Here is a 10,326-nt window from a genome sequence, read left to right as displayed (position 1 = left end):
AATGGCAACATCTAGACTGCATCCCTCTGTTGACAGAGGGATGCAAATCAAGAACGTCGAAACTGCTAATGAAGCCGGGATTTAAATACCCCACACCTCATTAGCATAAACATGGCCACCGCTTTTTTTCAAAACGGAGTTTTTTCGAAAACCAAAACGGCAGTCTAGACGCGGCTCTGTCAAAAATAAAGCCTTTTGCGACAGATCCTGTATGCCTTAAAAAATGAGGTTTACAGGATGTCGAAAAAGGCTTTATTTTTGACAGAGCCACGTCTAGACTGCCGTTTTGTTTTTAGAAAAAACTCCGTTTTGGAAAAAAGTGGTGGCCATGTTTATGCTAATGAGGCATGGGGTATTTAAATCCCGGCTTCATTAGCAATTTTGAAGTGTCTAATCTACATCCCTCTGTCGATGGAGAGGTATAGTCTAGACACACCCCATGATGTTCTGTTCTCCAGCTGCAGTTTCAGAACAGTATTGGCCTGTCGCCTCTGCTTGTTCTTTGCAGGACTCCTCTTCCTGATCTGCAGTCACTTCTCCAGCGGGACACAGTGGGCACCATAGGACTGATTGGTTATGTAGGCTGTTCACACAGCACTTCACATGCATGAGTGAAATTCACCCCCCATTTTAACAGGGGCTCTGTCTCCATCTCCTCACTCCATTCAGATCCTATGTTCACAAAGGCTTAAATGTGGGGGCACTATAGGCGCGGCTTGATCAGACCCCACTCGGCTGCTTATGTTTTAACCTGCACCCAAGACCTCTCAGGCTGATACAGCCTCCGTGATGTTGCATCACTTTGGGGCTCAGACTCAGACTTTCAGCATGGTGGGGGCCGACACACACCAGGGAAAAGGGTTTCTCCAGTCAAACGGCACATGAAGGGAATGAGCAAGGGGGAAAGGAGGTGGGGCATTACTATAAATAACTCATTGAAATGGTTGATAGTGGTAAACAGGGCAGTCCATTCTGTAAGTAATTTGTAGTAATGCTCAGTAACTGATAGTAATTTCCAGTCATTACGTACTAATTAATTGATTTACTAAGCGATGCATTTACTTTAGATATAGTGTTCTATTAAGTAAATTAAGGCTTACTGAGTATTTTCTGAGGCACATTTATTAGCATGGGGTAATTCTCAATAAATGAGTGGTTTTTGCTTTAATTGTATAAATAATTAAAAATTACAGAGCATTTTCTTCAAAGAGCATTTTTAGCCCAGGAGTCTGCTTATTCGGGGATGGTTCTCCCTGTGCTGCCTTCTCCCTTACCCCTTTGCTGTTGGAGTCTAGGAGGACTCTCTTCTTGGCTTCCTTCTCTTCACCTGATATCTCAGACTCTGATCTTGCAGATTGGCCCACGAGGATAGACACTACCTAACTTTCTTCAACTGCAGTGTATGATGGCCTACAAGTGCGTCCATGGTGATCAGATCATGAGAGATGGGTCAGCTAGGCCAGGTCTACACTAAAGGGGAGAGTTGAATTAAGATATGCAACTCCAGCTACGTTTCTGCACAGTAACCACAGTGGGAGAATGATGGAAGCAAATGCTCTCATCAGCTTCTCTTCCTCCTAGTGAGGAGCGGGAGTTCTGATGCCGACAGGAGCACCCTCGGAGTTTGATTTAGTGGGTCTTAATAGACCCACAAAATCAAACGCCGGAAGATCGATCACAGCAGTGTCAATCCTCCCTGTAGTGAAGACATGGCCTTAGTCTCAAGGGACCACCCGCATTCTATTTTGTACAGAACTAAGGACGTTAATGCTGCTAAACAAAGAAGTCATAAATACAACACAAATCTGGCCCACTGTAGTCCCCACCCAGGGCCAGGCTTAGGCTGATTCCCCAGATTCCCCAGCGTGGGGCCCCGCGCCCAGGGAAGCGATGCGTGCGCCGGGAGCACGACACTTGCATGGGGCCCTTGGGCGCACAGCGCATGCGTCGTGATGTCCCGGGCGCATGGCGCATGCACCGTGCCACCTGGGGCCCAATGCTTGTGCGGCCCTGCCTCTGGAATCGGGCCCCACGCTCAGTAGAGTCGGCCCTGTCCCCACCAGTGTTCCCTCTAAGCTGCCGCCACCCAATCAGAGGTTCAGGGCTCCATGCACGGAGCTGACTGACTGGGCCAGGCTGATGAATCACCTGGGAAGTTGTGCTGTCCCGCAGCGTAGAGGGAACACTGGTCCTCACTCCTAGTCTTTCATAGCTGCTTCCGCAGGGACACTTACTAATATTTTGTCCTTTTTAGCTGCTAATATCCAACTTCCCCTGGGAGATTCAATTACATCCTCCTGTTCTCATTGCTGAATAAACTTATTCTTTGGCTGATGAGCTTTAACATGCCATAAACAGCTTTACTTTCCTTTTTCTTGGAAATATCATTACAAGATAAGGGAAACTGCGCATGCATCCCCACATGTCCCTTGGTTATGAGCACACAGTGACTTATCTAGGCACTTGAATGGCTTATAACTACTACATCTCAAGAACACAAATGGATTCATCTGCATTCCCCCAGAAGTAGATTGGATAAAATGGTTATTCCCATTTTACAGATGGGAAACTGAGGCACAGGCAGATTACAAGCCACTAACTCAAAGCCCCTTTTGAAAATGTTACCCTCAGTCCCACACTGAAGATCTCTCAAGGGCTGTGTCTAGACTGGCCAGTTTTTCCAGAAAATCAGCCAACTGTCTACACTGGCCGCTTGAATTTCCGCAAAAGCACTGACTTCCTACTGTAAGAAATCAGTGCTTTTTGCGTAAATACTATGCTGCTCCTGTTTGGGCAAAAGTCCCTTTTGTGCAAAGCTTTTGCGCAAAAGGGCCAGTGTAGACAGCTGAGATTTGTTTTCCGCAAAAAAGCCCCAACCGCGAAAATGGCAATCGGGGCTTTTTTGCGGAAAAGCGCGTCTAGATTGGCACGGACACTTTTCCGCAAAAAGTGCTTTTGTGGAAAAGCGCCGGTGCCAATCTAGACGCTCTTTTCCGAAAATGCTTTTAGCGGAAAACTTTTCCGTTAAAAGCATTTCCAGAAAATCATGCCAGTCTAGACGTAGCCTTTGTGAAAAGGTCTCATTAGCTTTGGGAAGCAAAGCCAGTTGGATGGTTTCCTTTTCCCAGCTGAAGTGCATTACTATGGGAAGCTGCTTCCAGCGTCTCTTTTATTTAGACACACTGTGTCAACCTATCATTAAAAAGAAAAGAAAGAGAAACCCGAGCAGCCGTCGAGTGGTACAGCGAGAGCTCATTCAACACTGTTCAATTTTGCCTAGGCAAAGCAGTAACAAATAGTGAGTTATGTGACAAATGGAATGCACATTCAGAGAACTACTTGCTCCACATTCCTAGATAAACTATGATGTAGAGATGAAATTATTTCAATTCTAGATACTCCTTGAATCCTGTCACCCTTTCACATCTGCACGATAGGCTGGAGGTGGGCTGGGTGCTGCTGAAAAGCCGGCAACCGGTGCTTTCAGAAGTCTGCCAAGAGGGCCCGATGTGCTCCTTCATTGTGTGAGGGACATGAGAGATATGACTGAGACATGGCATGGCTCTGGTGCTGGCAAGTTCAGCAGATGCACTTAAGGGTAGGAGAATACAGAGACACAAACCAAGCTCTGGAAAATGCTGAGAAATTACTCATTAATACCTTATTAATGTCCTATACATTGCATTATAGGACTCGGGGCCTCTATTCCCCACCCCCATTCAAAAGTCAAGAGCAGAACTGTCCCCAGCAACACATTCGCCATGGCTTTTCCATGTCTAATTTTACATCTCTCAGGGTACAGAGGTTTCTCAAAAAAAAAAAAAAAGTGGCCTTTTTCGAAAAAAGGGCTTCATCTGCGTCTAGACTGCTGCCACGTTCTTTCAAAAGTAAATTGAAAGAACACGGCAGTTTTTTTGATCATGGAAAACCTCATTTTATGAGGAACACCACCTTTTTTCGAAAGTGCTCTTTCGAAAAAAGGCGTTATTGAACGCAAACTGTGCTTTTTGAAAAAGAGCATCCAAACTGCTTGGGTGCTCTCTTTCGAAAAAGCGGCTTGCTTTTTCAAAAGTACTGGCTGCAGTCTAGATGCTCTCTTTCGAAAGAGGCTTGTAGTCTAGATATACCCTCAGCTTCCTTACATCCTTTGGGAGGCAGTTCTCCAAATGTATACACTTCCCTGTACCCCAAAATGCTTCCAGACATTCTGTTTAGAATCATAGACTCCTATGGCTGGAAGGGTGTGTCTGCACAGCAAAGTTATTTTGGAATAATGGCCGTTATTCCAAAATAACTATGTGAGCGTCTACACAGCCATTCCGTTATTTCAAAATAATTTTGAAAAAACAGACAGCTTATTCTGACTGCTGTAAACCTCATTCTACAAAGAATAACGCCTCTTTTGAAATAGCTATTTTGAAATAAGGCATGTGTAGACACTCTGCTGCTGCTATTTTGAAATAGCCCCTCACCGGGGCCATTCTAAGTTATTCCTCCCGGGGCTCTAAATCGAGATAGCATGTCTACATTAGGGAAGCCTGCTTCAGACTAATTTTGAGTCTTCCCTGCAGTGTAGATGTGCTATTTGAAGTAAGCAATGTCAGAATAACTATTCTGGAGTAGCTTATTCTGAAATAATTGTGCAGTGTGGACGTAGCCAAAGAGGCCTCAGGAGTCATCGAGTCCAGCCCCCTGCCCAAAGCTGGACCAATCCCAACTAAATCAACCCAGCCAGGGCTTTGTCAAGCCAGGACTTAAAAACCTCTAGGTACGTCTATATTGCAGGCTTCTTGCACAAGAACTGTTTTGCGAGCAAGAGTTCTTGTGTGAAAATTCTTGCGCAAGAGCGCGTCCACACTGCCATGTGCTTTTGCACAAGAGCATCCATGGCAGTGTGGACACCCTCTGGAGCAAGAAAGCTCTGCTGGCCATTTTAGCCACAAGGGTGGCTTTTGCACAAGAGGGCTTATTCCTGTTGGGGAGTGCAATAACTCTTGCACAAGAAGCGATACTGTACTGTAAATTTGCTTGCACAAGAACGCACGTGCAGTGCAGACACTCTGCAAGTTTTTGCACAAGAACGGCCATTCTTGCACAAGAAGCCTGCAGTGTAGACGTAGCCTTAGGGATGGAGATTCCACCCCCTCCCTAGGGAACCCAGCCCAGTGCTTCCCCACCCTCCTAGGGAAATCGTTTTTCCTAATATCTAATCTATATCTCCCTCACTGTAACTGTAGGAATATTTGACTCCTTATTCCTATTAATTCCCCGACTTTTGAGCTTCTCCGAGCTTCGCAGGCACAGAGCACTTCCTTCTCCTTTATCCGCAAACAGCACAGAAAGGCTGTTGCTACAACAAACGCTGGCAGAAGACACCATTCGCAAAGAAACCCCCCTGTCTCCTCTGGGTCTACACGCCAACACTCGGGCCCCTGCCCAATCCCTTCCCCAGCTCACAAGGAAAAGAGTCCGGAATTTTATTTTTTTTATCTCACGATTAAAAAATTGGCTCCACAATGTTTTATGCATGCATCTGTTATGCTAAAATAACCATCCTTCCCAACCATGCCCACCTGCTGTCTTTTTCAATTTTAAGTATTTCTAAGTAGCAATCAAATCAGTATAATTTGTTCTTTATCTCAGAAAAACCATTGTGAAAGAAAAATGTGACCATTATGTTACATCAGGGAAAAATACAAGCCTTTTATTTGCAGCCTTTTCTCTATTCTATCAGATCTCGCCACCGACATTATGCCAGTTGTATTTAATGTTGCTCAAATGAACAAAGATTTCTTTAATCACCACAGCCCTTTCCCCCCCTTTACCCCCTTACATGTTTTTCCCCCAAGGTTATGGGGGGAGTTCGAGCAAATACATAAATACCAATGTTAGGAATATGTTAAGGATATCTCAGAGACAGCTGTGAAGATTAGTATCAAGAGCCTGCTATCACTGGTGTTAACATCAATCCTACTTGTGTGAGGATAAAGTTAGTGGATATTAGAAAAAGCAAATGCATCAGGAACATACACCACCCACTGACTGTTCCAAGGAGATGAAAATAAAATGCTAGGAAATATTGATTTTATAATCAATGTCAAGATTAGATTGGCTGCAGAATCTCATCAGGGTTCATGTGAAATAATTCAGTTCCATAACATCTACACATTAGAGGTCAATGGATGAATTATTATCTATAGACCCGAAGCAAGCCCCACAAGGATTAGAAGTCCATTTCAGTTCAGATCAGTACCGTAGCAGGAGAAATGCTGGAATAGAAGCTTGGGGAGACCTTCAAAATGATGTTTCTTAGATTTAATTAATGGGGCCGTAATCTTTTCATCAATAAAAAGACGTCTAATAAATGAAGCCGAGAGAATAATTGGCTGTAAACAATTTATCTGATGGTGTTAGCATCTTTTCCTGCACATGGAATCATTTCCCGGAGCACGCTGAGATTTCCTCCAGTTTATTGGTTATTCGAATGGATTTAACCAACATCTTCAGGTTTGAGTTTGGTTTTTTTAACTCCCTATGAATTGGTTTTAAATGTGGTAAACACCAAGAGTGCTGCTCAGCGGGCACTGGCTGAATAAGTCACATGGTGTCATGTTCCATCTCTCATTGGATGAGCACACCGAGGCTATGTGTCTACACTCGCGGCTTCTTGCTCAAGTACGTCCGTTCTTGCGCAAGAATCCGCAGCGCGTCCACACTGCCCGCCCGCTCTTGCGCAAGGAAATTTACAGTACAGCGTGGTAAGAGAGGGCTTCTTGCGCAAGAGCTATGCTCTTTTTTAACAGGAGGAAGCCCTCTTGCGCAGGAGCTCTTGTGCAAGAGGGCAGTGTGGACGCTCGGCAGGGATTTCTTGCACAAGAAAGCTCTATGGCTAAAATGGCCATCAGAGCTTTCTTGCGCAAGAGAGCGTCCACACTGCCATGGGTGCTCTTGTGCAAAAGCACAGCTTGCACATGGCAGTGTGGACGTTTTCTTGCACAAGACCTCTTGCACAAGAACCCTTGTGCAAGACGTTCTTGCGCAAGAAGCCGCCAATGTAGACATAGCCTGACTGAGCAGGTAAGTAAATTTGGTTCCTGGGAACACTGGTGCCTGACTAAACCAGAAGAGTCCAGTGTTCAAGGTTCCACACAGCACCCAAGTGAATTCACGGTAAAAGGGTCACATACACCACATGCTTTTGCATCATCTCTATGGCTACATCTAGACTGCAGGCTTCTTGCACAAGAAGCTTCTTGCGCAAGATCACATCCACACTGCAAAAGCACATTGGAAAAGCGATGCGCTTCTGCGCAAGAGAGCATCCGCACTACATGGATGCTCTCTCGCAAGAAAGCCCTGATAGCTATCCACAGAATGGCCACCAGTGCTTCTTTCGATACGCTGTTTTTCATAGAATCATAGAATACTAGGACTGGAAGGGACCTCGAGAGGTCATCGAGTCCAGTTCCCTGCCCTCATGGCAGGACCAAATACTGTCTAGACCATCCCTGCTAGACATTTATCTAACCTACTCTTAAATATCTCCAGAGTTGGGGATTCCACAACCTCCCTGGGCAATTTATTCCAGTGTTTAGCCACCCTGACAGGTGGGAACTTTTTCCTAATGTCCAACCTAAACCTCCCTTGCTGCAGTTTAAGCCCATTGCTTCTTGTTCTATCCTCAGAGGCCAAGATGAACAAGTTTTCTCCCTCCTCCTTATGACACCCTTTTAGATACCTGAAAACTGCTATCATGTCCCCCCTCAATCTTCTCTTGTCTAAACTAAACAAACCCAATTCCTTCAGCCTTCCCTCATAGGTCATGTTCTCTAGACCTTTAATCATTCTCGTTGCTCTTCTCTGGACCCTCTCCAATTTTTCCACATCTTTCTTTTGCACAAATAAACCCCGTTTCTCATCCACGTGCACCTTTTTGCACAATAACTCTTGTGCAAAAAGGAGTTATTCCTCGTAGAAAGAGGAATGCCTACACCACAAAAACCCCTCTGTTCTGTTGATTCACTGTAAATTTTCTTGCACAAAAACGCACTTGAGATGTGGATGCTCCATGAGTTTTTGCACAAAACCAGCCATTTTTGCGCAAAAACTCTGCAGTGTAGACATAGCCTATGTGTCCAACACATCCGTTAGATACCTCCTCCTCCTCCGGAAGACCAGAAAGCACTTTGCAAGTCCAACAAGCCCTCAAAGGAGGGAGGCAGCGTGGCCTAGTCCTTGCTTTGACTCAGAAAACAGAAATGTGAATGAGGAGACTGGAGTCGTAATCCCTATTTGGCACTGACTCACTGAGAGATGTTGACCCCTCTCTGTGCCACAGCGCCCCACCTTCAAATGGCCATCACAATGCTGACATATTTACTCACTGATGCGTGAGGTTTAATCAAATCAGTTTCTTGACTATTCGCTGCCCTTTCGTTTTCTGAGCTTCATAAAATCAACCCCTCTATGCTTCACTCTCAGTTCAGACTAAATGCTGAAGGTCTGTGTTACTACACATGGAAATTCTCTCGGTCCCTACTGGCGAGAGAGAGAGTTTGCCTCCTCAGCAAAAACTCCTCATCTCCATTTCCTATTATACAGCTGGCTTTTTTTCCTCCTCCCCAGCAACAGATGCATTGCAGTGTGGTTGGATCCACACTCCATCCAGTTATGTCCTCAGACATACAGGTGCCGTCTGTGGGACAATACCCCTACAGGTAGGTCTAGACTACATCCCTCTGTCAGCAAAGGGATGTAAATTGGACATACCGACATTGCAAATGAAGCGGGGATTTAAATCTCCTGCGCTTCATTTGAATAAAAATGGCCGCCGTGTTTTGCCGCGTCAGCAGTTTGTCGGCAAAAAGCGACTGTCAAGACAGGAATTGGGTGATAAAGAAAGCCTTTGTCGGATGATCCTGTAAACCTCATTTTACGAGGCATAGCGGACCAGCTGACAACAGCTTTCTTTGTCACCCGATCCCCATCTTGACAGCTGCTTTTTGTCAACAAATGGCTGACGTGGCAAAATGCAGCAGCCATTTTTATTCAAATGAGATGCAGGAGATTTAAATCTCCGCTTCATTTGCAGTGTCAGTATGTCTCATTTACATCCCTCTGGCGACAGAGGGATGTAGTCTAGACATACCCTACACGTCAGAGGGTACAAGTGGAACCAATAAACTTGTCAAGTGCTTTGGGATGATGGGCACTTTTGGAAATTGAAACATATTGTGCAATCCCTATTGCGAGTATGAGTCTTCAAGGGAAGCACAGAATTCATCAGCCTCCTGGATTCCTTGAAAGATTCCCCTGACCACTTCATTATATAAATGTTGCTTACCCCCATATCCATTTGCTCTCACGCCTGCCTCTGCTCTCTCTCTTCATCTCCCCGTGTCTCACGATCTGTCTCACTCTCGTCTCCTTGTCTAGCTCAATCTCTCCTTCCCTCCCGTTTCAAAAGAAAAGGGGGACATATTAAGAGGGAGCCTGATTAGATATGCTGACTGCAAGTGCAATTCGAGATGATTTGGTGTTTCTGCTGTCTTAAATATTAAGCAGCCACAGCAGTGGCTGGAAGGTCCAGGGGGAGTGGTACTGAAGCCTTCATGGAAAGGTTACTGGAGTTTTCTTGCAAAAGATTCAGCTAATCAATACAACGTACAAATAGTTGTTTTTCATTCCAGGCATTCTTGTGACAATTGGTGGGGAGAAGCTGGCTGGCAGAAGAGTTGCATAATAATAAGGACTCGCTCCCTCCAGTCTTGTTCTCCTTTGTCCGGCCTTTCAACTGTGTATCCCAAACAAGCCTGCTCTCCCTGCTCTCGGACAGCAGTCGGGTGACAGTCACCTCCCCATCCCCACCCGAGTCACAGCTGCAAGGAAACTTGGGAAGCACAGGCATGGTACCAGACGAGGCCCACGTAATTGCCACGAGCTCTGGGCTGTGTTGCCATCCGTATAGAGGGGATGTTTACAATGATGGAGACCCACGAGGATTGTGGTCCAAATTCTACCCACCCCAGAGTGAAGTCCTTGGAATGGCTTTGTCAAGAACATACTCCATGCCCACTACAACAGCATCTCTCCCATTGCTCTTTCCTTGGCACTGCCTTGCCACCCCACCTAACTGGTAGAACAATGCCCCCACAGAACAATGGCATCCATTATCTTATCTGCCCGTCCCTCACGCTAACCATAAATATTGCCCATTTTACCTTTCCCAAGTGCCAGTTCTAAAAGTAAAACCATGTGCAGGAAAATCCCCCTTTACCAAAAGCCTGTCTCCTTCCCAGCCGCACAATGCAATCACCCCCCAAGCGA

Source organism: Pelodiscus sinensis, chromosome 26, assembly GCF_049634645.1.
Source record: "Pelodiscus sinensis isolate JC-2024 chromosome 26, ASM4963464v1, whole genome shotgun sequence".
Lineage (NCBI taxonomy): Eukaryota > Metazoa > Chordata > Testudines > Trionychidae > Pelodiscus > Pelodiscus sinensis.
The sequence above is the reverse complement of the archived record's forward strand: the minus strand, read 5'-3'. Positions refer to the sequence as shown.